This window comes from Carassius auratus, unplaced genomic scaffold (genome assembly GCF_003368295.1).
Source record: "Carassius auratus strain Wakin unplaced genomic scaffold, ASM336829v1 scaf_tig00215912, whole genome shotgun sequence".
Lineage (NCBI taxonomy): Eukaryota > Metazoa > Chordata > Actinopteri > Cypriniformes > Cyprinidae > Carassius > Carassius auratus.
The window spans coordinates 308273-335988 of record NW_020528306.1 but is presented as its reverse complement, the minus strand read 5'-3'; the positions used below and the strand labels follow the sequence as shown (position 1 = coordinate 335988).

At 36.2% G+C, this 27716-nt stretch overlaps 1 long non-coding RNA gene across 1 annotated transcript; it reads right to left on the bottom strand.

The window, feature by feature from the left end:
• Nucleotides 1–5676: 5676 nt before the first annotated feature.
• LOC113096380 (uncharacterized) lies at nucleotides 5677–6881 on the bottom strand. The gene is made up of 3 exons (XR_003288499.1): nucleotides 6813–6881; nucleotides 6674–6737; nucleotides 5677–6231 (listed from the first exon to the last, which is right to left on the bottom strand). It is a non-coding gene; the product is annotated as an uncharacterized LOC113096380 (long non-coding RNA).
• Nucleotides 6882–27716: the final 20835 nt, after the last annotated feature.

Sequence of the window (27716 nt, the reverse complement as noted above, 5' to 3'; positions counted from 1 at the left end):
ATTGACTTTCAATTAACTTCCGCAGAAGAAAGTCATGACAAATGAGGGTGAGGTTTTTTTTTTTTTTTTTTTTTTTTTACAAACTTTATAGTTAGTTTAGCTAAAAGCTAAAAGTTTCACTGCTTTTAAAAAGCTCCAACTAACCTCTAGCCAGACAGTCACATTGGGCAGTCACTTCAAGTGCAACCCTCTTTTAGGTGCTTCTCTTTCTCTCTCTACTTTAGTCTCTTCTCCACCACTCATACATTTTTATTTTCCTCCTAAAGAAATGGTGAAAAAAAGGAAAAGGACAGGGTTGGAAAAAACAAGGTGATGGATGATGGGGCCATCCATTTCTGAAAGCATGGACTTCTCAGGCAAGCCAGGCAGTGAAATTTACATTATTAATCTTGTGTAATAATCTACGGCAGAGAGGGTGGAAGAGAAAGTGATGAGAAAGAGAGGCAAAAGGGGAGAAGTGAGTGTTTGTGCATGTATTTGTTAGGATTGCTATCCGTATAATATGGGTAATATAATAATAACAGCTGAGAACACTTTGAACATTTGACTTTTGCATGTGTCAATCAATCAATCAAATCAATCAATCAATAATAATAAATATAATAATATTAAATTAAATTAAATTAAAATTAAATGGAATAATTCACCCCAAAATGAAAATTCTAACCTGTATGACATATATAACACATCTTAAATATAAAGGTTTGGAATGCCAAAACGTTTTGGGGCTAAAATGAGTCTTGGATTTATTTTTGAATAGAAACAAGATAATATGTATGGCATTCAAATACATTTATTTAGATGACACCAAAATTGTATGTCAGTTTGCCATAATCTGATGAAACTTGTTTCTGTTTCCTTTGCCACCAATACCTAAATTACATAAATCTCAAATGACATATACAGAACTGTCTCATTTTCCTCAGCTGCAGGATATTTGGCAACCCAAGTGTGTGTTTGTGTCCATTTGGACAAGTGTGTGTATACAGCAATATATGCACAAATGTTTTTGAGTGAAGCATACAGATGAATAGTATGGGTCAACATAAACAGGACTTGTTAATTGCCCTTAGTTAAATACAGACCACTTGCTTCTCTCTAATTAGCTTTGTGTCACCATTATTATTATTATATATTTTTTTTTATTATTATTTATTATTATTTATATACTGTAGCAAGAATATGTAGCGGAAGACTGAAAAAAAACAGAATCCACCGCGCTCCAACAACTATGAAATATTCATATTGTTTTGTCCCCCATCTTGCTGCCACTCCTGTCCTTCCTTAGTATCTATTTCTATTCCTCTCATCTCTTGTACTGCTTCCCTCACTCTTTCTAATTCTGTAATATATTGAAATGTTAATAACCATTCATTCCTGACAACCTATCTGCTGAGCCCCGAGTTTAACAGGAAATCTATTTAATCTGAAGAATCTCATTACATGATCATGGCAGCAGCCAAAGGCATGAAGGTGCTTGTGAGTGAGGATGGGGGGGCTGGAAAAATGAGCGCAATTCTTTAATTTAATCCATAGCTGTGCATGGAGAAACAGAGAGATAGCCAGGAAGCCCCTTCTTCTCCAGCTCCATTTGACTAGATAATGATTAAATGTTTTCTATTGTGCCACAGCTGCTAGGTTTTATCATTTTGAGAGAGTGTAAGAGAATGAGTGAATTGATAGAATAAAGAGAGAGAGAGAGAACAAAAATGCACCCCCAATGCTTCTGACTGTATTCCAAATAGTAACCCCTTGTAAGGCCATTTAAAGATTATCACTGCAGCAAAATGTCGGCTGGAAATATTAGCAAAAGTCTGTTCTGGTGAACAAACCCCCGAATCCCACCCTCCCTTCCTGCCCCTATTATCTCATTCATCCAGACCTATTTAATTTCATTTCCATGAATATGCAATGAATTTAATTTTGAACACTATTTTCATCTGCTCCTGTAATCACAAAAAAGCCAGTGTAATTAGTTTTTAATTACTCCTTTAATTGTTGTAGTAATCATTTTAATTACCCAAATGCACAGACATTATATGCCAAAAGGAAATGATCTGCGCGCACCTCCTACCTTGTCCCTCTTTCTTCCCGAGTTTGATATCCTGATTTTGACGTTGGTCAAACAAGTATTAAAATGCGTCGCAAACAAGGTCTTGTGTTTGTGGATGTCAGATAAAGCATGAGAGAATGGATAGAGAAAGAGAAAACAATAATACCAGCGAGGGAAGCTGGCCCGTGGTACGGCGAAGCAACACAGTAGTCTGCCGAGCGGAAATTTGGATGTACCGGAAAAGCTATTAAGTTAAAATATACTGTTATTGTACCTTTCTGGGCCTAGTGCCATACAAATGCTTATTGCATGTGCTTGGGCCTAACAGATGGTAAATCATGAAATTTTATGAAATTATTACACTGGCGAGGTGTTTTGAAAAGGAACAGCTGTGAGAAAGATGGGACATTATAAACACTCACAGGTGTTCCGTCTCTAGCCTCCGCCAGCCCTGACATCAAAAATTAAATTATAAACAAACCAGCAAATGTTGTAATCTCCTTTGCAGACACACTACTTACGGGGGGAAATTGCTTAAACTAAGCGAAGAATCAAATTTTTATTTGCATAAAATATTTATGGAAGCAAAGAAATTTCATTGTGGGGCTCTCTTTGGTGCTCGGCTGCCAAGTTTTTGGAGGAAAATTGCGGGCACACTAGTCGCAGCAGGCTAATGCTAACATAGAGGGAGCTCCATTAGGGACAGCGCTAATGAGTACTTCACCCAAGCACATATGGGCGAGAACACCTAATAAGAGCTGGCTGGCCGCTGCCAAACTCTGCTGCGAGCTTGTGCTTCTCATTAAGATTTTATTCCTACCTTAGTATTTAATTAGCCACTTCTGCACGGTGACTGCAGGAGATGGCCTGGGAGTGCTAGCCTGCTACCGTTTTGGAAATTCAGACGTAGATGCACTTGTATAGTGCTGCTCTTCGGGTTATGGCACACTTCTTGTGAGCTGGCTGAACTTCTTGGTATGAGGGCCTCACAACTGTGGTAACTTTGGCACCCTGACTGTTGTGTCATTGTTTTGTCCTGGAGACCTGGTGTTCTTGTGATAGCACTATGAATTGTAATGGTGATCACAACATATAGTTTATGGCCTCATAGGAATGAAGCGCAGTATATGCAGACAGGATAAAATGATTGCAAAACTAGACCTAGTTTCACACTAGAGAAGTGTGACCGCTTTCTCACAGCTTGTGCTCTCATTGATTTGATCTGAAATATGCTTATCAAAGTATTGAAAGTAATTGTGACAACAAACCAAGCTAAACATTTGCATCTTAACATGTATTCAGATCTAATTGAGTAAGGATTTGCACTCCTTGTAAGTACAATAGAGGCGATAAGCACCTACTGTGATGTGTAATGTAATGTTTAGCCAAATGTCAAATACTATGTATGCATCATGATAACTTTTTTTTTTACATCCGCTGTTTTCCAAATTATATCTTCCTTTCATGGCTAAGTATTTATTGTCTATGACAGGATATGCTGGTAAAGTATTCAAATTAGAGGCTTGTTTTTCCATAGTTTTGTGAGTGGCCCAACGTGCGCTAGGCATGGAGGCTGTGCTGCACGGGATTCTGGGAGAGTCATGCATATTCAAAGCCACTGCTGGACACGGTCGCCCTAAATAGGCGAGAAACGTGCAGTACTTAGGGCGTGATTTGTGTATGTGCGCATGTGTTTTTGTGTATGAGCGTTTGCGAGTCTGTGTTTTACTTGTAATATCTTGTACCCCTGGCACGGATTGTACTCTTCCCCTCACAGGCACACAAAAGCTCCAGGCTGCTTTCACCCCTGTCTTGCCATAAGCAAGACAGATGCAGTGAAAGTGAAGCAGTGCATGAAATCAAAGAGTCTCTGATTAAACACCATGGGCCTGGAGACAGTCTGGAAAGGCTGCCCTCAAACCACATTACCCGAGATGTTAAAAATAAGGGGAATAGGAAAAGGGAAAAGGGAAACCCCCCTCCCCCCTCCTTGAAGTAGGCAAAATGTCCCTTTCAATATCAGGACTGCATTGATTATTCTGGGTAAATAACAAAAATGTCAAAATCACGATAAAGTACAATAAAGAAAGAACCTCTTACAGAAGTGTATTCATTCTAAGTAGTCATATCAAAACTAAGGACCATCACTGCTAACTGAAATGCTATTTAAACTTATTATTCTTCTGAGACTAGAATGATCAACTCTAACTCCTCCTAGAGCTTTAACTCTACAGACACCAATCTCAGACCAGCTCTTCAGACTGATCTCACCGAGTGTGCTATATTTTTTCTAACTGATTGGACTTACGGTTTTCATAAAAATGGAGATTAAAAATCATAAAACTAAATAGGTCTCTGCTCATCTGAACATTCCGTCAAACTCCAACTGTCAAAATTCTATCTATCTAACTGAGGTTAGTGTAAGACCTATACTATAAACTATAATAAGATTAGCCAGTACTCAATGGAGGTACTGTTAGTGATAAATTGTGCAGTGGGAGAAGATCACAGTTGATACACTACACACATCCAGAGATTTCTCAAGAAACACGCATGGTCTTGACAGTGATGCACAATATGGAATTGATTGTGGTGAAGATTCATTTTTTGGTATCTAAAGTAATTAAAGTAGTATTTTGACCCTGGAAGCTGTCTCGTAAAGGTATTTTAAATGGAGAGAAAAGCAAAAGTGTTTGATAGAGTTCTCAACAGGAGAGGATGCTGAATATAATTAAATGTGCCGGCAAATAGCACCAAACCCATCAACGAGAGTGTTTTTAATGAAATAACACTCTAAATGAACACTGGGAGAAAATAAAAAGTGAGCAATGGCTTTTCGGGGTACTCTGAAATTTTAATTGCCTGTCTGGAGAATATTAGATAAAGCTTGATTAGAAATAAATTGGAAATCTCCACTGAATGTATCTGCTGAGGGGAGTATTATTAAAGCAGACTGCTAAAGAGGACCGGTGCAAAATAAATAAATAAATGAAAAGTAAATCTGCAACTGATTGATTGAACACCAGCCCATTTTTGTCTAGTAGAGATTAAAAAGCTTTGATAGACATGTAGGGTTTTTTTTTTTTTTTTCTTGGGTATTCTTAATGATGAATCTTTCCTTTGTTTTTTTTTATGGGTTTGTTTGTTTGTTTTGGTTATGGATAACCAGTTTGTCAGACATGACACGGCAAAGCAACAGTCGATAAATGCCATCTGTCTTTTAGCTGTATGTCTGGCAAACGGTAAATGCTAGTGTGCTATTCTGTTTCTGTCTCAACCAGTTGCGGCAGAGATGATGAACACTGCATTTTATCAGTTGCATGGTTAATATATTTATTTAGCGTTTTTGTTTGGTAGCTCTCCCCACACCAGAAATGTACTGGACTAAAATTCTGATGCTCGTGTTTTTTAAACATCAAAACTGCAATGGAAGAGATTGACTGCAGAAGTTGGTTAGGTCAAATCAAGTTCTACAAAGAAAAAAAAAACTGCATCTTTGCCATCTGAAGAACTACAAGGAATGTGTTCATACAGTGCATCTGTAACGGGTCTTTGGGACCTGCTAGCCAATATTATGTAATTAATGTTAGCTATAATAAATTGAATAGGTAGCTATGGAAATAAGCAATATAGGCTAGTTAAATCACAGAAGTCTAAATTCTGCTATAGGAGCTGTTGGTCAGTAACACAGAAACATGATTTTAAATTTGGTGTAGGTACCATGTATTAAAGTGATTAAACAATATTTACAACCAAAAATAATGAAAGAAAAAACATAGGAAAAACACAAAATATTTACAGACTGCAGTTCAACCAAATATAAATCAAGTGCACTTTGAGGTTATTGTTCAAGTAAGATATAACAACAGAAATTACAGCAAATACCACACACAAGAGCAAAAAGAAAAAGAGGAAAAAACTGTCCCAGCGATGTTTGGTTTCTTGAAGACTAACACGACAAACCCACAAGAGTTTTATGAGAATGTATATTAATAAGTCCATTGGTTATTGTCCAGGGAAAGGATGTGCATGTGGGACTGAAGCGCTAGTCTATGGAGACGTGTGTTGGGGACAGGCTGCAGACAACCTGTATTAGTAGATGCTGCTCAGATGTTAGGCTCCTAGCCATAGTAATTCAGCTCGCCATCATTCATCTCTAGACAGAGAGAGAACCTGGCCTGTGGTGCAACAACAGGACCAGTAAATAAGGCTAATTTGGAACTAAGTTTGCATTAAACTTTAGCCAATTCCAAACTCAAATATAATTTCCATGTGTACACAATTCTAAATCATTACAAAATCATTAAATGTACAAGCTACAAATAATAAACATTAAGTGCCTGACAACATAGTCAAAAGTGCAATATTAAAGTTGTATTGCCTGCACAAAGTTCAAATAATTAATCCAACAGTACTGTAATCTAATTTTCATAACACATGTAAACCCACTTAGTGCAAACAAATATATTTATAAAGCAAAAACAGTGGCATACTTCACAACAGCATAAAAGGAATCAACTAGAGCAGCCAATGTTAAAGCTAACACTAATGCTATGGTTCAGCTCTGCTAACTTAATATGTTAGCCTCTAGCTTATAGGTCATTCATTCAGATTACTCACCAGTTCCTCTATGTAAACATAACCGGATGGCGGTGACGAATTCCCTGCAGCCAGTTAAGTTGTTCTAAAAGTTACAATGATATACTTAACTTAAAAGCATGAATTGAGCACCAGAGTGAGTAGTTTGTATGACACAAACCTGTCCACAACTGTCGATTGGCTTCCCCACACCTCTGAATGAGGAAGACGCCACAGTCTGATTAAACACCAATTGCGTGATTGGCTAAGCTCAGTCAATTGACTGGGGTTACGTGAAGTCGCAGGGCACGTACTCCACACAGGCAATTTAAAGGGACGGGGACAGCAGAACCAATATACAAACATTTAATATATATTTTGAAAGATTTTAACCTGGGTTACACATCCATTTTGCTATTTTCTATTCCATGACATGTTTTAATAGCCCAGTGGAATAGGGTAAACATATTAAAGCAACCCATCAGGTTCTTTGCAACTTAATTTCCTCCAATAGACAATGACAACTGCTTCCATGTAGTAACAAACAAATGTTTAGTGTGATACTATTAGTGAGATGATACTATTGTTCCAAATGGCACATCACTTGGGATGCATCTTTTTGCTCATACACAGTTCTGATTGGCTGAAAACTTAGCTTTCATTGTCAATGGTCGCGTTGTTCCTGGTGTAAAGAAAAGTCTGTATTTACATAACACTAAATGGGTCCGTATGTCCATGATGAGGTCAAAGTGACAAATAGGTCACGCAATTAAAAAACACAGCTTAAAACACCTTAAAAACATATTTAGAATTACACAAAGAGCCTCGTTCTCTCTTCCTCCTTATTACATATGACTACCTCATGTATAAGTGCGACCTCTGACTTTTCCCCTTGACTTATTTCCCATGTATGTCTTCATCACTGGTTCCTAGCTGCCGTTAGCAACCAATTAAACGTAAAGGTCTGTGATAAGAATCCAACAGAAAAAAATTATTTGAGCCCCCTAATTATATAATTTCCACCTCTACCTCACATAAATTCCAACTATGTTTTTAATGGCCTTTAGTACTTGTTCAGCAACTTATAAATTTCAGTGATCCTTGGAAAAAGGAGTGAGGAGATGTGCTTTGCAGATGAATTCCGCTGTTGCGGAGACTCTGCAATGCTTCCTGCTGACCTTTGAGTGGTAAAGCAGATTTATTAGGCCGTCAACAGCGTTTTCCACTGCAAGAGGATGGCAGGCACATACAGCAACTCTTGCCAAGATGTCATCATATGTAAAATCGTTTTAGTATTGAGTAATGCAAACTGTTCCGAAGGTATGTCAATTATGCTTGCTTCAGAATAGAACATATGATATGAAATTACATAAAAATATAAAGTATAAACACATTGGTCCAATTAACCAGCGCGATCTCATTAGTATTTATATATTTGTATTTAATGCAAACATTTATGTTTTGCTGAATATACAGATAAATTGTTAGCCTTTAAAACTTGAAATATTTACATATACACATATATATAGTGGAGTATGCTTAAAATAAATACAATTTCAGTCTTTCTGTTTTTGAAAATTCTGTTTAATTCATTTTGTATGTCTTAGTGAGTATGTTGCAAAAAAAAAAAAAAAAAAACACCCAGACAGCACGTGCAAATGAACAACATCATCAGGGGCACAATTTTACAGAAATTTTCCTGAATCTTTTTGCTTCTGCATAAATTCGAAAAAAGGGTTTGAAAGATCAAAACAATCCCCCCTAACACCCACAGGTACACACACACACACACACACACACACACACACACACACTCTTCTAGAATTGACCGGTCTGTTTATGCCTGTAATTGGCTTGGCTTAATGCCTTCAATACATGGAGGAACAAAAGGCCATTTTGGCGAAATAAGTAGCCTAGGATAACAGCCATCAGGGTGACAGGCAGGGCAGGAGGTCAGCAGACTGCAGAGCATGTTCAGTGGGGTGCTGGGTAATAGAGGACACTGGGGACACTCCAGCCCAGTCGGCCATGAGAGAGAGAGTCTGTGTTTTAATAAGACAGACACACACTGAGGTATCAGCACAAAAAAAAAAAAAAAAAAAAAAAAAAAGAAAGAAAGAAAGAAAGAAACAATTTACGAATGAAATCAATTACTTACAGCCATGTATGCTAAAGTTATGAATGCAGCTACATGTTTGTGTCCAGACTGTTGATAAGGGGTCAATACAAGCCAAAATGGTTTGGCATACAGTATATTACTTATTAATATTATTTCTTAGGAAAAAGTGAAGCCGTTATAAAATAAATAAAATAAAATAAAATAAAATAAAATAAAATATATTTGAACAAATTGTCCACCAAAATGAAATAATGTAGTGCAGTTAAACAGCAATGTGGAAATAGATAAACAAACAAATAAATAGGGCTCTTAGAACTAAATGGTTTTAAGCTTACTGCAATTAACTTGTCGTAAATATTACTATATAAAAATATTATGAAATAAAATAATTGTTTAAATGGCCCTATAACTATTTAACAACTGACTGAATCAAAATATCTCTCACAACATTTCTTCAAATGTATAACTTACGGTCCGAATCCGGTAAATGTGATTGTGTTGTTGGTGTAAGAGTGATATATAGTTATTGTGTGTCTCAGTGTTTTCCCTTTTCCTCCATTTTGATAACATTGATTAGACGAGGAGAAAAAGGAGAGATAGAGAAAGAGAGAGAGAGAGAGAGAGAGAGAGAGAGAGGTGAAGATGCTGACATTCTATCACGGCAGACACATATTGACTGGCAGTCTGAAACTAGTCACTCACTCATCAGGGCTGGCCTGATTGAGTTGCCAGGAGCGCGTAAATGAGGCCTCCATCCACTGTGCTTTGCAATGAACTGCAATCTTTTTCAGGCCTTGTTGTTAGGGCAGCTGAGAGAAGGAAAACGACACAAGAGGGAAAGAAAGAGAAGAGGGTGGAGATTGAAAACCCTAGAGGATGGAGGAGAATACGTTTACGGAAAGAAAAGGGTGAGAGAAGGAAAATGTGTACAATGAGGAAGAAAGATGGAATGGTGGAGCTGTTTTGTTTTGGGTTGTTGGTGTGCATGGTCTCTTGATGATTGTACAAATGTAAAAAAAAAAAAAAAAAACGTATCAAAATATTATTTTGGATAAGTGTGTTTGGGTATCCATCTCTTCCTCACAAAATCTGTTTCATATTGCCTGTAACTCAAGACTATCAGATTCATAATGTGTCAAATATTCATTTTAAAACTTACAAATGTAGCATTCACTTCAAAGAATGAATGGACTGAAACTACAGGACACTTTCAAACTGATTTTCAGTTCCATCTATTTATTTTCTGTAATAGTCAGACATGAGAAAATCTCATGATTAAATAATGATATTTTGCATATCATATATATTAAATGCAGTTGCCATCTTTCTTCTGTCAGCGCATAGTAGTGATGATTATAAAAAAAAAACATATTTACATATCTCTTTTTAAGATCATTTTTACATTTACAGTTTATGTATCAAAAGAAAGGTAGTTTTAAGGATTGTGAGGGATAATCTAATAATTTGGATACAATAAAGAAATAAATACACTTTTATTAAGCACATTGATATCTATTTATTTTTTTACTTTAACTACAAAATATAATATAACTTGGACACCTAGTGTTTCATAATAGTGATGCAATCAAACTATGCAATCAAACAGTGACGTGTATACAACCATTAGAACGAAAGAAAACTATGGATGTTTTTTTTTTTTTTTTCATGTGTGTTTCTCCCAATCAGTTTTCTTTTCCTCTTTCCTGGCTGTTGGCCAGCCGTAAAGGAGTCACCTTAATCTGCTTTCACTTAGGTCCTGGGCTGAGCCCTCACATTTTACCTTCCACAACCTCACTAACACTGGCCCAGACCTCAGTTAGTGTAGCTAACAGTGGTGGACAAAGGTTACGAAGAAAGATTCTCTCTCTCTCTCTCTCTTTCTCTCTTTGTGTGTGTGTGTGTGTGTGTTGTGTCTTTCTCACTCTAAATGTTTGTGCACTTTATTTGCTGGACATTTGCTTTGTCATTCAGTTTGCCCATAGTTACAAATATATATATATATATTTTTTCATGTGTTTAAAATAAGACACCAATGCTGCATTTGTTTTGATCAAAAATGTAATGCATTCTTGCTGAATATAATATTGACATCTGATAGATGACGGAACCTGACAGAACCATATGAAATAAAAATAATTATTACTACTATATAAAATTACATATCAATATACTGTAGGTCACTGATACATCTTTTTATTTTATATGACCAAAAATGAAATAAAAATGTATATATTTAAGTAAATAAACTGTACATAGTAACAAAAAATAGCAACTAAAAACTTAAATGAAAATGAATAATTTAAATAAGCAATATTAATTGAACTAATTAAGAAAAATATGCCTGATATAGTAACATTTAACAGAAATGTAGTGATGATAGACACATACACCTCTACCACACATCTGTCTAATAAGAGGAGGTCTCGTTTATTAATTTATTAATTGTATTAATTTAATTAAAAGGTACAACTTTTGTCTAGTAATAGGACATTTTGTCTGAAATTGCAGATCTGTCTCAGTTTAGATTTGATCCCAGTAGACAAGTTTTCCTATGTCTGCGTGTTTCTATAGTGAGGTTAAGTCCACAGAGTATCTCTCTCTCTCTCTCTCTCTCTCTCTCTCTCTCTCATATTTGCTCAACCCATGCTTTCTGGAGATGCACAGACTGTGTGCAGTTAATTATATAGCTAATGAAAGCCTGTTGTTGTATGAGATAGAAGAGCAGAGAAGAAGAGGAGTTAACGCTGAGACTAGATGTCAACTACCTTGAACCGGAGGGTATTGCACTATTTGTTTAAACTTGAATGGAGAAACTCTCTCTGCATGATAATTTTCCTTTGGGGCCAGTTTCTGAAATTATTATTTTTTTTCGTCCTTTTTAAAAAAAAAATGTTAATTGACTTAAAGAGCTCATCAGTGTGCTTTGTCTTCATTAGGTTAATGAAAGGGCCCCGGTGTTTATCTTTTTAACAGATAATCTAATCGCTTACTTCCTGTCTCTAAAGTTCATTTTGACACAAGTCTCTCACAGTGAAATGCTTTTTTTTAATTGGTGGGATCTATGTGTGGTGAAATATGCAAGGTGTGTGTCGAGATGCGTGTGTGTGTGACTGAGAGCAACACTTCATGTGTTCTCTGTAAGCATTTAGGTGGTAAAGGATTGGGATAAACACACTGACTCCAGGGCATTGGAGTATGTTTTCCAAACATAGTCCATAGGGCAAACTAACTGTGCTGTAATGTGAACAGTAGGGTGTTGATGGTGGGGCCATGGAAGGAGTGAGGTGAATCTCAGAGGGGGCCATAAACCCTGAAAGCAGGGGAAAACATGGATTTGTCTGGCCGTGTTTTAAAAAAGCCTCTGACTGTGCTATAAATCAGCTGTGCTTGTGAAATGTCCGTGACATTGGCCTTCTCCCCTGGGCCCTATAGAAATCAGAGTAGCAGTAAAACTAAAGTACCTACACAATGTCCACAGAAACCCACTGCAAACACACACACATACTGTATACATTGTTTCAACATTCAGTAGACTTAAACATCACACATAGCACAGTAACTTTTATTAAAGGGATAGTGCAGCCAAAATAACATTCTGTCATTATCTATTTATCATTATGTTTTATTTATCATTATGTCATTATGTTGTTCATTATGTTGTTCCAAACCTCACTTTACTTTCTTCTCAAACAAATCTTCATGTAAAAGGTTTTAGATAGTGATTCATGTTAACACTGGCTGTTAACAACAACAACAAAGGAACAGAAATTAAATTTACTGATAATCTTCCACTCCAGTGAGCCATTAATTTTACAATTGCTACCACTGAATCATTGAATCAGTGAATCACTGAAAAAGAGTCAACTTGATTCATGAAAGAGTAATTGGCTGCACTTCCCTACTATAGACAGGAAAACAGTATGTGAACAGAGTAGTATGTCCGAATCACAGTAGTCATAAACTTCTGCAAGTGCATGGACACTACACTACCCTGTGAGGCCACGGGAGAGAATTTGAGAATGACAGTGTAGCAAGGCAACTGATGCTGGTATGTACAGTAACATGACAAATGTAGAATAGCTGACTAACATTTATACTACACACATTCATATAATATAAAAAAACACATTTTAAATGGTCACTAAGTAATTACTTACTCTTTAAAATTTACTCTTTAGAAATTACTTTGTTTCTTTCCTTCCTTCCTTCCTTCCTTCCTTCCCTCATAGCATTAAGGACCCATCAACTAAGTACAGTGCACTGTTGATCAAGAGTCAAGATCAGTACAGCCTTTGACTTGTAAAACTAACTGTCACACATCCTCATGTTCCTGTTTTGATATGTACATATTTCTGACGGCTTGCATTTGAGCTGATGGACATTTGCAACTTCAGCTCCCATTAACAACTGCATTAACATGTGGAAGACAAAGCAATCCTGACATCACAGACATGATTAAGAAGTTAGGGAAAAACTGGCACATGCCCAGAACACTCTGACACTTGTCATCTCACTCCCAGTCATTCAGATAGGATGGACAACAGAAATGACACAGTGTCCATATCCATCCATCCACCCATCCATCCAATTATTTTATTACCTGATATAATTCCAAAAGTGTTTGATTGCAGATATAACTGAAAGACTTTTACTGATGCACTATAATTGATACACTTTTATAAAATTATATGGAATTCCGTGCACTAAGAAATAAATTGAACAAATAGTCAAGTTTTTAATAATTTGATAAATTGTAGTGATAATTACCCCACCATGTTTCAATATGGATTATGGAATGCTACCTGCGCTGTCCTTAACCGCCACAACGTTTGGCAGTGAGAACACTTTTGGCTGATGTCCCTCTCGAGGCCTGTATCATGCAAGACTTTACAGGGCAGCCTATAAAGTGTGACATGGCTCTGAAAGTAAATCAACTTCCATTTGCACTCCTCTTTCTCTCTCACAGACACACATGCTAGACTGACTCTTTCCTCACAGGAGTACTTCTGAGGTCAGTTAAGCTTGGCCACTGTTTGATTCTATAACCATGTCACATGTACAGCCCCTTTCCTTTCTATTTCCTCCCTCAGGTGCTGTCCATCCACCCCACGTCTGTCCTCCAAGTAGCCCGAGACAAGTGGACACATCCAATAAATCACTTGGCTGAAACACTTCTTTTTGTCCATATCTCAACTCAAACCTAAACACACACACTCTTTCTCTCTCCTTTTACCCCATGCTTCTTTTCCTGCTGAAGTCACTTAAATAGAAGGATCGCAGTGGGAGTAATAATGTGCAGGAGTAATAAGGTGATCCTGGGTGGGGTCATGGCTCAAGCGCTCTCTGTTCTCAGCTGCTTGGGCTCTGGGCTCTATGCGAGTTAATGGGCTGTGGTCAGTGAGCCAGAGGGCCCATAAAGACCCCTGCACTTCGGGCTCACACCCCTCTGCTACCGTAGACACAGCTGACCCCATCACAATACTAATAGCGCACAAACTCCACTGTGAATTTCTCACAGTGAGCATCAATAAATCAAGCAGCACTTTTTAGCTCATTTTACATGGCCTTCAAGTTTGATCATGATCTGCGCACCTGCGTGTCAAAAAGCACATGCACATTATCACTTTATGACACTCAATGCATTATTGATGCTGCTGAATGCAGGCTGTGTAACGCTTTAAACATTCTAAGAAATTCTACTGCTATTACTTTTTTTCAGCTTGTTAGACCTATTCGTTCATTTATTCCTTCTAATCATTATTCTTATTCTACTGAATAATAATATTAATATTCCTAACTATTCTCAGTATATTGTAACTTTTAAGTCTATCTATGTGCATGCATCTGTCTTTGTTTGTTTTACATATTCTAATCGTAATTATTATTCTAGTAAATTATATTCATATTACTTATTTCTAGTAGTATATATATATATATATATATATATATATATATATATATATATATATATATATATATATATATATTTAGACTATTATGATCATGTGTCAGTATGTGTGTATGTAAATGATTGATTGATTCTAATAATTATTATTCAAGTAATTATTGTGTTGGACCCACTTTATATTAAGTGGCCTTAACTACTATGTACTTACATTTTAATTAATAATTTAGTACAATGTACTTATTGTGTACATACATGTTTTTACATTGTACTTATATAAAAAAACGATATGTAATTACATCTGTATTTAATTTCTGTAATTACATTTATAATTACACTGTTGACCCATACTTTACACCTTAACCCACCCTTAAACTTACCCATACCTCCAACCCTCTCCCTAACCTTACCCCATCCCACCTCAATAGCAGCAAAAGTGTTTTACAATACAATATGAACACAGTAAGTACATTGTACTTATTTTTTTATGTAAGTACATAGTAGATAAGGCCACCTAATATAAAGTGGGACCGTTGGCCATCCAAGATGTAGGTAACTGACATAACTGAGATATTTAATTCAAAAAATTTTAGTCTGTTATGGCTTGTTTCCACTGAGTGGTGCGGTGCGGTGCGGTATGGCACGGTATGGTACAGTACAATACAGTTCAGTACAGTATGATTCTGTATGGGTAATCATGATCAGGCTTGCATTTCCACTGCCGATAATACCCTTATTTGGTAGGGCCTGGTATATGACGGAAAGTAGCGATCGATGTTGAACATCGACAACTTTGCCTCTTTTTGTTAAATGTAAGTTTTAATGAACAAAAATAGCCATTATTAAAATATAAGTACAAAGTATAATTGGCTTATATAAGAGGAAATAAAGACAAAAGCAAACAGTCCAGTCAAACAAATGCTGCTATGCTATACTGTGGTGAATTGAAATTAAATATATAAAGTTAAACATAATTTTGTGCTTAGCCAAAACGATATGACAATGAACAAATAATAGATAAACGAGACATCTAATTCCTGTTAAATATAGCCAACCCAAAACAAATTGTATCTCATGTTTAATCGCTACAGAAAATTAAATTCAGAAATTAAAGCCAGCAGCAAATGTCAGAAAGACTAACATTAGCCAAGCTAAGGCTGCTCTCGGCGGATACAAGAGCAAGTTTTAAACAATTACATACTCGCCTGAAAAACTCTTAAAATTACATTTCATGACACAATAACAGTTATTTTTGGAAAATTATGAGGGTGTCTGGGCAATGGCGTTTCACAAGTCCACAAGAACAGATAAGAACGCATATTGAGAAATGTCTGTGTGAAAATATAAAATTATAAAATACACGGTTATATTTTTCTTTTGTGTGTTCTTCTGATGTAAATAAGCCCTACAATATATTCATGGAAAGCAAAATTGAATGAGGGAAAGAGAAGCTTTTTCTAGTCAACCAATTAATGTTCTGCAGTGAGTTTAGCTCCACCCTTTTGGTACCCCTTGCTGTGTTAGGTACCCCAGCGGAAGAGTACCAAAAAATGTTGTACAGTACGGTTTGCTTTTTTGGTGCCATTCACAACTTTTGACAGTGGAAACAGAAATAATTGCGCACCGTACTGTACCGAACCATACTGCTCAGTGAAAATGCGCTATTAGTCAAATAATGCATGTGGATGGGAATCACGGCTAGAACTTACAATAAACTGAAAAAAAACTAAAAAACTAAAACAAAACCAAATTAAACCCTGTGGCTCGTGATGATACATTGATAAAGACACAAAACGATCAGTCTATGCAAGAAACTGAACAGTATTTGTATCGTTTTTTAACCTCTGATGTACTAAAATGCCTGCACTGTTTTGAACTGTACTGCACATCTTTGACACAGTCTGTGCATGAGGCATCTTCTTCTTACTTGCTCCAATATTTAATTATTGCAATATTTTTTTTTTTTTAAAGAGCGTGTTAGTAGAAAATGCGAGTCTGGGCGGGTCCACAACACTTATTACACACAAACATTTTTAAATATGAAACAATAAAAGATTCAAATGGAAAAGATTATTATTGTGTAGGCTACATAAATATAAATATGTCAAAGTCATAATGGATATTGCATGTATCAGAATTAGGCTACCTATTTTCTCGCGTACGAGCAGCTCTGTTTCATCTCTGGAGATGTGTTCTGTCTGTGCGATTGCAAATTCCGCTGTGTAAATAGCAAATCTGCCGTGACATGAGCACAACTGCCTCTTAAAGGGAATGAAAGATGACACTCTAATTTGTTTATTGCACTTAATGAACAAAAAACACCCAGGTATAGGGACAACTCATTTAAATCATGCGTACCAACCGTTTTCCTGTCGTTAAACTAGCAAAAGTGGATTTGGGCACACCCTGAGTTTGGTTGCACAAGGCCAGATTGTAAATGTAATATAAAAAAAAAAAACTAAATATTGAAATTGCCAACAAATTCGGTTTGTTGAGAATTGAACTGAATGTGGTGTATTTGGTAAGAAGAAGAGCAGGAAGGAGAAGTATCTGTTAATAGCTGTATGTTGGGGGGGGGGGGGGGGGGGGGGGGGCATGTGGGGGAGTTGAGGCCATGAGTTGAGTTGGAGTTGAAGCCATGAGGCCATGTGGGGGAGTTGTTTGAGGGGCACCCCAGTGGAACAGTGGGGTGTAGCTAACACTTCAGCATTTACAGTGATTACATGTGAACCCTTGTCACACAACATGAGCACCCTCAGGGTACCAAATTAAATGCCGCTGTTTTTGCTTCACATTTCATGCAATTTCCTGGCCGTACCTTGCTTTAAATCTGTTTTCATTTTCTTTACTACTTCTCATCTTTTGGTCAACACTGGCATCTTTAGTTTGCTTCATTTGGTTTTCCTGTCGGCTATCATCAGCAGTCCATTAACAACTTAACTCAAATTAGCATGCTTGCCCTCACAAACATTCCAGGAAGTCCACAGTTCATGTAGCTACTTGTTTTAAAAGCAGACCTGAAACACAAAAACACAGAAACAGTGACAAATGGATTCCAAATATTTATTGGTAACACTTTGTTTTAAAGTCCTGTTCCTCATGTACTTACTATGTACTTAATGTAGTAATTACAATAATTAGGTAATGACTAAGTTCTAACCCTGAAACAAAACCTGAACCTAACCCTACCCCATGTAGTTACCTTATATCACAGTACTTTCTTGGGTAAGTACACTCTGAGTAAATTGTAAGTACATGCAAGTACCCGTTCTGTAAAATAAAGTGCAACCTATTTATTTATTTAAATATTTATTTAATCTATAAATCATCCAAACCTGCCAGTGGAAAGGTGAATTTAATACCACAAATTATTCAGATGTACATTTTATATCATTATTATTATTATTAAACAATGATTTAACCATTTTGCCCTTGTTTGAGCAACAGTGCAGGTAAGTTTATCACTGCAGCTGCACAAATACCTGATGCAACTTGACTTTCATTATCTCATTTTGGTAGTTTAATGCAATGCAAGAAATATGGAGTTCTGGAGGAAAACACCTTTAGGCATTTGAGATAAACCTCAGATGATCAAATTTCCACTGCGGTAAAATTTAATAAAGTTACTGGCCAACTGGCCAGTTTTATTTACTCGCCAAAGCCAATTTTTACTCACATTCTGTGCTTGGGAAGTATTAATTTTTGCCCCTACTGAAAAAAATAAAATAAAAACTAGACAAGATCCCAGAAATCACTCTTTCCTGGTTTATTTGCTTTTTGTTTTTCAGCAAGAAACAAAAACCTACTTCCAACCGCAAGCCTCCCTCAACGCACACACAAACACTTAAAAACATTTACAAAAAAAGGCATCACGTACAACATGTAATGCCTTGGGTATCACAGATACTACTTAAATAAACCATAGCAACAGCGACTTAGAGAGTAGACACGTGAATTTAGAACCATAAAACCTTTACTAATAGAGTTTGCTCTCATTTACAGGCCCAAAACAATTCAATTGTCAGCAGGGCTCGACAACTTCCACAGTCAGAGCTGAATGAGGAGCAACAGTAATGCTTCTAATGTAGACTGGTCCAGTTCACTCCCTCCTGAGGGCCACTGTTATAATAACAGACCTGGTATTGCATTCAGGCTCTAGTGACAAAAGCCATTTGGATTACTCACAGAGAACTCCTGTCTGGGTCTCTGCTTTAAATGAAAGAGGATATGAATGGAGAGTTTAGAAGCTACAGTCAACCATTTGAATAAATCTTAAGGACACAGTCAAAACAAGGGACGATGAGGGCTGGGAAAGTACATATACAGTATATGTATGTTTAGTGGATTATTTTCAAGCTTTTGTGCCGACTGCACTGTGTGTTTCATTGAAAACACCATTAAACTGATCTGGAATTGCTGGTTATTTTATTATTGCAACACTGTATATCCAGTATAACCAAAGTGGATTACTAAGTCCTGTGAATTTGAGAAGGCAGAACGCCTTGAGCACTGTAGCATTTTCTCTGAGGTTTCTGAATGAATATATGTTTGAATATATACCTCCATATGTCTTGATTTATCGTGGACTATAATATATTGATTTTCATAGCCAGCCATTACATTTTAGCATGATCTCTTAAAATACACCCAGGGTCTTAAATGAGCCAAAGGCGAGTGGAATTTCGGAGAGTGACTTTACTGGCAATGAAACAGTATTTTAATTATTTTTCCTATTAAATAATAATGTTTGTTACAACACACAGCATTATATAAATGATAACATAACAAAACGAACAAATGTCTTTTTTTTCTTAATATATTTGTTTCTGTAACTTAATGTGAAGCATATTCATGCACCAAAGAATTGGGGTCTGTAATATTTAGAAATGTAGCTCACCAAGGCTACATTTACGTAAACAAAAACGCCAAAATCAAATATGGTGAACTATATAAAAAATGTAAAGTAGTTGTCTCTTTGAATATATTAAAGTCATTTATTCATTTGATCAAAAGCTTCATTTTAAGCAGCCAGTATCGTGTGATCTTTAAGAATTCATTATAAAAAGCTGATTTGTTTCTGAAGAAACATTTCCTTATCATTATAAATGTAGAAAACGGTTGTGTTGTTGTATTTTTTTATTATTATTATTTTATTTTTTTGGTGGAAACTGTAATGCTATTTTTATGATCCATTGATTGACAGAGTATTCAAAAGAACAACATTTATTTGAAATAGAAATCTTATGTAACACTTATGTAACACTGTCCTTACTTTCATTTTGATCAATTTAATGCATCCTTGCTGAATAAATACATTAACTTAAATAATAATAATAATAATAATAATAATAATAATAATAATAATAATAATCAAATAAATACAAACTGTTGTGTCCCATCAGCTTATACTGCATATGCTACCAAGCATTGTATGCTATAATGGTCTTCATAATTCACTTTTTTTTAATCGTCAGCAAACTATCACTTTGATTGATCTTGCCTTTCATCATGGTGGCCTTATTTGTTGATCTTCATTGAACATGATCAGTGCACATCGACATGTCATCTCTGGATTAAGTGATGCTGTCAGCTTGTTGCAAAGAGAAAACAATACATCCATGCAGACATGGCTCTATCGACCTGCCCCTTCTCTCTCTTTCCCTCCCTTACTCTGTATTTCTCTCACTTGTTCAAGCTCCTTAGACATGTGGCCTTGCACTTAATCACCATACTTTTTTTTTCATTTTCTTTATAGTAGATCTGTCAAACAAACATTAATATACTCAAGACTGCAGTGAAAACTTTTCATATTATTTAATTATGTGAATTGTTTATATTTATAGTCATAGCTTATACAATATATACTAATAAGCACTGAGCATGAGGGTCGCATCTGAAGACAGACAAAGAGGATCAATTAAAGTCTATTGTGTTAAACAAAACAAAAAAGAAGATTCACGTTTTTCAGCAGCAACATAACAGTGTGAATGAAACACAAACAACACCAGACAAAAAGTGAAAGGTAGTGAATAACATACAAATAATGATGAACCAAATGACAAACAGCTATGATGATTAATTTGTGTCCATGGAAACTAAGAGTGGCGGGAAACTAGGGAACCAAGATAAACTAACTAAAAAAGTGTATGTGTGTTTTAACCATTTGTTTACATTTTTTTTAAACAAAAGGCATTTACTATGCAATTACATTCAAAAAGCTTTTCATCTAAATCTGTATATCTTTGTTTGAGCTTTTCAAATTATGAGCATGTTGCTTCCATTTCCTTTTTATCCGTTTCAGCCACATCCTTCGTTCCACACAAAAACACCTCCATCTTCAACAGAATGGCTATAATCACTTTCTTAACACCCCTGCCTCCCCGGTCCCTCCAGTGAGAGATATCCTTGAGCCTCAGCTCCATCTCTTTGCCAGGTCAGGAAGTGATAGTACTGATAGTGAGCTATAGTTTAGGCCCAGATCTGCTATCTTGGCCTTGAATGATGGAGCAAAGCAAACGGGGAGGTGTTTATTGTCAACCAGATGGTCCAAAATGCAGCCGTTTTTTTTTTTTTTTTTTTTTTTTTTGCAAGGACCCTCCATGGCTTCCTCCTTCCCCCACCAATATAATTCATGGGGTGGCACCATTGTGTGGGTGACTGATAAGGCCTTCACTTTGAACTGTTCTGGTCACTCATCTCAAGGAGACTCCAAAGAAACTTCACTCAGTACAAATGGTGGTGGAAAAGTACTTTGCTCACTATCTTTTGTGCTCTATCTCTTTTTCCTCAGATGACTGGAAAGCTTTCATGCTACTAGATCCTTCAAAGAGAATACTATAGTATTGGCAAATATTCAAGTGGGACTTTGACGTCCCAGGTTATTTCAGAGTATGAACTTGAACTTAAGGTGCTGTTCAAGCAGAATGCTATAACTATTTACAATCAATATACTATTTACACTGGAAAGTGATTCTTAACCAGAGGGCTTAGGAGGCCACAAGATAACTTGGGGAAGTTGGGGTCTAATGGTTTGAGAGTTTGACTCCTAACCCTAAGGTGGTCAGTTCAGCAGAACCTGATTTTACCAAGTGAGACATGTTCCAGGGACAACATCTTTGTTGTCCATGGAACAATATTGTGATTAACCAATCAGATTTGAAGAACCAGTTTATAGATTTTGTGAAGTTTATGCTTAAAATCACTGTTTGGTGCTTGTACATCAGTGTCATTCATCTATCATTTCCTCTGATTTTAGGTATTACTCATGGTAAAGGTTAGGTTTAGGTGTAGGGATATGGTCAAGAATAAATTTTTGGAGTAAAATAAGTTGACCTAGGAACACATCTAACTCAGCAAAATCAGGACGTGCATCAGTTCAAGTCTCGGGCTGGCAAATTCCACGACTGAGGTGCCCTTGAGCAAAGCACCGAACCCCCATCTGCTACCCGGCCAATGTAGCATAAATGGCTGTATGACACTAAAATACAAACTTACTTAAATGTGTTAAATCAACTTATATAATAATCTTCCAATTGAAGAACACACCGTTGTTCACATTTCTCATTTCTGGAAAACGTTAATTTAGTATTAGAATAGGTTTTTTTTTTTTTTATGTTAATATTGTTTCTGTTAACACACACACACAGACACACACACACATACACACACACACACACAGAGAGACCAACAACATAGCTTTTTCATCTGAACAAACGTCTAACTCTAAATATTAAAGCAATAGTTCATCCCCCTAAAAATTGGCTGAAAATGCACCCTCAGGCCATTCAAGATAGACGTGTAACAGATTTGGTGAAATTTAGCATTACATCACTTACTAACCAGTGGATCGTATACAGTGAATGGGTGCCATTAGAATGAGGGTCTAAACAATTGATAAATAAGACCAATAATAATAATAATAATAATAATAATAATAATAATAATTTTAGTGAATTGTTGACCTTGTGGAAAGTTTGTTCATTTACTGTGCATGTACTCAATACTTGGTAGCCCCTTTTGCTTTAATTACTGCCTCAATTCGGTGTGGCATTGAGGTGATCAGTTTATGGTACTGCTGAGGGGGTATGGAAGCCCAGGTTTCTTTGAGAGGTGTCTTCAGCTCAGTGGACCAATGGACCAACACCAGCAGATGACATTGCACCCCAAATCATCACAGACGGTGGAAACACTGGACTTTCAGCATCTTGGGCTATGAGCTTTTTCACTCTTGCTCTAGACTCTAGGACCTTGGTTTCCAAATGAAATAAAAAATTTGTTCTCTCCTGAAAAGAGGACTTTGGACCACTGAGCAATAGTCCAGTTCTTCTTCTCCTTAGCCAGGGTAAGACCCCTCTGACGTTGTCTGTGGTTCAGCAAATTGGCTCTCGATGCCTTGACCCCAGCCTCAGTCCATTCCTCAAATTCTTGAATCAATTTAGCTTGACAATCCTCATAAGGCTTTGGTTCTCTTGGTTGGTTGTGAGTCTTTTTCTTCCACACTTTTTCCTTCCACTCAACCTTCTGTTAACATGCTTGGATACAGCACTCTGTGAACAGCCAGCTTCTTTGGAAATGAATGTTTGTGGCTTACCCTCCTTGTGAAGGGTGTCAATGGTTGTCTTCTGGATAACTGTCAGATCAGCAGTCTTCCCCATGATTGTGTAGCCTAGTGGACCAAACTGAGAGACCATTTTGAAGGCCCAGGAAACCTTTGCAGATATTTTGAGTTGATTAGCTGATTGGCATGTCACCATATTCTAATTTGTAGTTTTGTTAAATTTGAGCCCAAATCATCACAATTAAAAGAACCAAAGACTTAAATTACTTCAGTCCATGTGCACTGAATTTATTTAATACATTAGTTTCACAATTTGAGTTGAATTACTGAAATAAATGAACTTTTCCACAACATTCTAATTTATTTAGATGCACCTGTATTTGTTTACTGTTTTTCTTGTGATTGTAACACAGATAAGGAGCCGTATATTTGTTCATCTGCACAGATCCATAGCAGATACAAACAGTTTAGGACAGAAAACTGTACACAGTCCCGTTTGTAGGCATAGGCATGCTAGGCGGGAGGGGCACCAATGAGCACACATGTATGCACTACATTTTAGCAGGGTTGTGATTAAAGATTGGCCCGTCCAGCCTGCTGGATCCCCCGGCATCATTGGGCTAGAGTACTGTCAATCTGACAATGCCTGTATGCCATTGGATCAGAGTGTTGTTATTGCTGTTTGATTGTTGCATGCAAAGTTTGCATTTGGAGCACTCAACAACACTGTTTGATCAATGGGTTCTTTCAGTGCTTTGGCAAAGCAATGCTTTTATTTAAGTATTATTAAGTAAAATGTTTTGCCAATAAAGCTAAATTTAAAGGCCAATTTAAAATATTGGTACAGTAAAAATTGCACTAAATGAATATTTGTTAAGGCAATATTTGTGACAGTCGAGAAACCATGCTTTGAAAATAGTCCATAAGGTACGTAGCCTCGCACATGACATGCAAGAAAAAATAAATAAATTGTGCGTGCGATTTACTAATTCATTCCCTCGATTTGCTAAATCATGCACACGATTTAGTAAATCGAGGGAACGCAATAGTAAATAGAGCGCACTATTTATAAATCGAGTGAACGAAATAGTAAATCGAGGGCACGCAATAGTAATCGTGTGCACGTTTTAGTACATTGAGGGAATAAATTAGTAAATCATGCAAACGATTTAGCCTACTATTTTTTCCTGCAAGTAATGTATGGGGCTCCGTAATAAGGTGTGTGTTTTTGTGCCATTGTAATGTTTAAGGTTCATTGTGTTGTGTAATATTCCCATACAAAACTTTAATGACCAATTAAAAAAATATTGGTATAGTCAAATTTGATAATTCCCAAGATCAATACATCCTTTATTAAACCCCTTTGTTGAATTTAATGCTGAAATGCTGAATTAATTTATTCACTTCTAATAGCACTTAATGGGAGAAGCATCATACACAGAGGGCAAAGCATCACGTTATTTAACCATCTGGAGTCGATTAACGCATATACGCGTTATGAGGCATTTTCTCCTAAAAAACCCGAAAAGAACTTAAATGACACTTTCTCTTTTGATTGTACAGATAAGAGCAATACATCAATCAAATTTGTAAAGGGTCTAATTTTTTGTATACACACATAATAACAACAAAACTTCATTCATACATTCATGCATTCATAACCTTTATTTTTAAGAGTGTAATATGGAGTTGTTTTCCACTGCTTTGCACCATTGATCTGCTCTTGACAAATTTTTTATCAATTCTCATTTTTTTCAGCTCATATCTAAGTAAATGTCCAACAAAACACTTGACAAATAGACTTACTTGTTTATTGAGTAGACAATGAAAAGATCATTTAGTAGACTGGATGTCATGAATGGGACCAGTCAATGGGGAACTACAGAATGAGCTGTGTTGTTCTGAAAGCTAACAGAAATTGTTTTTCTTTTCACTTTCACTTTCAAATAGCATTTCATCCAAGAAAGTCTATATGTGTTAGCCAATCGATGTCACAAAGCATAATCAGAATGTCAAATCTCTTAAGTGCTCTGATATTTTTTCAGAAAATGTTCCTGGGCAGAGCTGTACATTGATTAGGGTCAAACTGAAGTTAAGACGACACTGTCTGGCACATTTTAAAAACGTCAGGGAGTAGTTTGAAAAATTTTTTTTTAAGTCAAATGAGGACTGTCTTTAAATATGAACATAACAGTGTGTAACCACTCCCGTGTGTCAGGGAGATATCGATCTGACACATAGTAAATGCATGCATGTTCAGGTTTCCCCACAAGTGTTCTTTGTCAGGACATCTATGATATGCCTCAAGGTCTCCAGAGGCCCTTTGGTTCAAAATGGAAATAGCATTACTGCATTGGAAGTAGTTCAGTAATCCACTCCAGAAATTACAAGAGGCATAGGAGCTTGTAAATGTGTGCATGTGCTCTTAAGTGACTTGGATGGATTTGTGATAAAATAAAAGTACAGTTTACCTAAAAGAGTTTGAAATCCATTTATTATACTTGCAATAAAAAAATAAAATGGCATTCAGTCTTATTTTGTATTCCATTGACATTCATTGTATGGACCTTTTTCAAAATATCTAAAGTTGTGTTCATCAGAACAAATATAACACCAATTAAAAAAAAAAAAAAAAAAAAGAAAAAAAAAAAAGGAAACTTGTACGCTGTTTTGGAAGACTGAACAAGCTTAGCTTTGAGAAAAAAATAAATAAATCAAAAATAAATATATATATAAAGCACAAGTTTTTGAAAATAATACCGTTCTACGAGAACTACAAAAATAGGAATTTGTGAAAGCAGTAACGTCATGTGCATTACATGTTCAGGCACCAACCATATGAGTACTTGAAGAGGTGCACAGATGCACAGCATTGTCATCTGTACATGAATCTTAAAAATAAATAAATAAATATATATATATATATATATATATATATATATATATATATATATATATATATATATATATATATATATATATTTTTTTTTTTTTTTTTTTTTTTTTTTTGGTGTGCTTCCACTTTAAGGCCACAATGAAGGCAAAAGCGAAGAATGCACTAAAGAAAATGCACTAAGATTAGTTATTGTTTTGTTTTGTGATTATATGGAAGACATAACGATGTGTTCACATACCATTGTCTCTTGTCAAAATAAGCCGGACATTCAGCATAACTAGCCAATAGAAAGAATTCTTTTCTATAAGACTGGCCTTATACTATGGATGACTGAACTGCTGCCTATTGAAGCAACATCTTTATTCAGTTGGAAAATGAATCCTCAAAGAACATGGCCAAAGCTCGTTATTGTGTATGCAGTGTGTAGCCAGGTTCAAATTGGCAATCAATTATCCAATTAAGACTGACAGAAATGCACATCAGCAATTCCAGCCCATCCGTCCAGGCTCACGATTGGAACACGATTAGGGGGACTTAATTAAACCCTAGGTGCATGGTGTTTAAACATTGTTTGTGGGGCGTCAAAGGGGTTTTGAAAAAATTACTTACTTTAGATTCTCCTCACATTCAGATCTGCGGTGGGCACTTCTCAACTGAAAGGTGATATGCGTGTTAACAGAGGTTATATGAGAGAGATCTGAGAAAATTTTAGTCTTACAGTGGCAGAGACAATTGCAGCCAGACAAGTTTAAAATGTTTAAGACATTTACATTTATGTATTTGAAAGACGTTCCGGGAATAAAACCCACAACCTTGGTTTCACCGCTTTTTGTCCAGTTAAACTACATAAAACAGGAAATGCCATAATAGAAAGGACCCCTGTAGACCGTCATGACTGTTTGTCAAGGTCAAATAGTCTCAGATCATATCAGATCATTTGACCTTTCTGAAAATTGTCATGCACATTTAGATCAAACTTAGACCAATGACTCCCAACCCCCCCCCCCAATCTAAAAAAAAAAAAAAAAAATCATGATATATATATAAATACAGCTGGATAAAACAAAAGCTGTTTGTGTTCATTTCAGGCTGCAACGAAACAAAATGTTATTATCTAAAAAAGGGGGTTGATTCTTTTTTAAACCCACTGTATGAGTGCCCCCCCCCCCCAAAAATAAATAAATAAATAAAATGCATGTGTTTTAAACACTTTCAACTGTCATCGACAGCTTGTAAGAAAGTATAATTAAAGTGGATAAAATAATGAATGTATGGAAAAAGTGGACTGAACTGTTACAGTCAGTACATAAATAAATATGCATAATTAGCAGCGATGCAACAAAAAGGCGAAAAAAATGTTTGAGTAAATTGCTTTCAAAGCAGGATTAAAAGTGAAGGGTGTATTATGTTTCACACTGCTAAATAAATTGTGAGTGTAAATCAGATATTGCCCCATCCCAGCAGGAAAACAATGAATAAACATCACGACTTGAACGAGAAAACTTCAATATCACTGGCAACGCTACTGATGCTGAAGCAACACAATTTGCTGAGAACACTCTCTGCACGGCTCAGAGAAGACTTTCATAATTCAAGATCATCATCCAT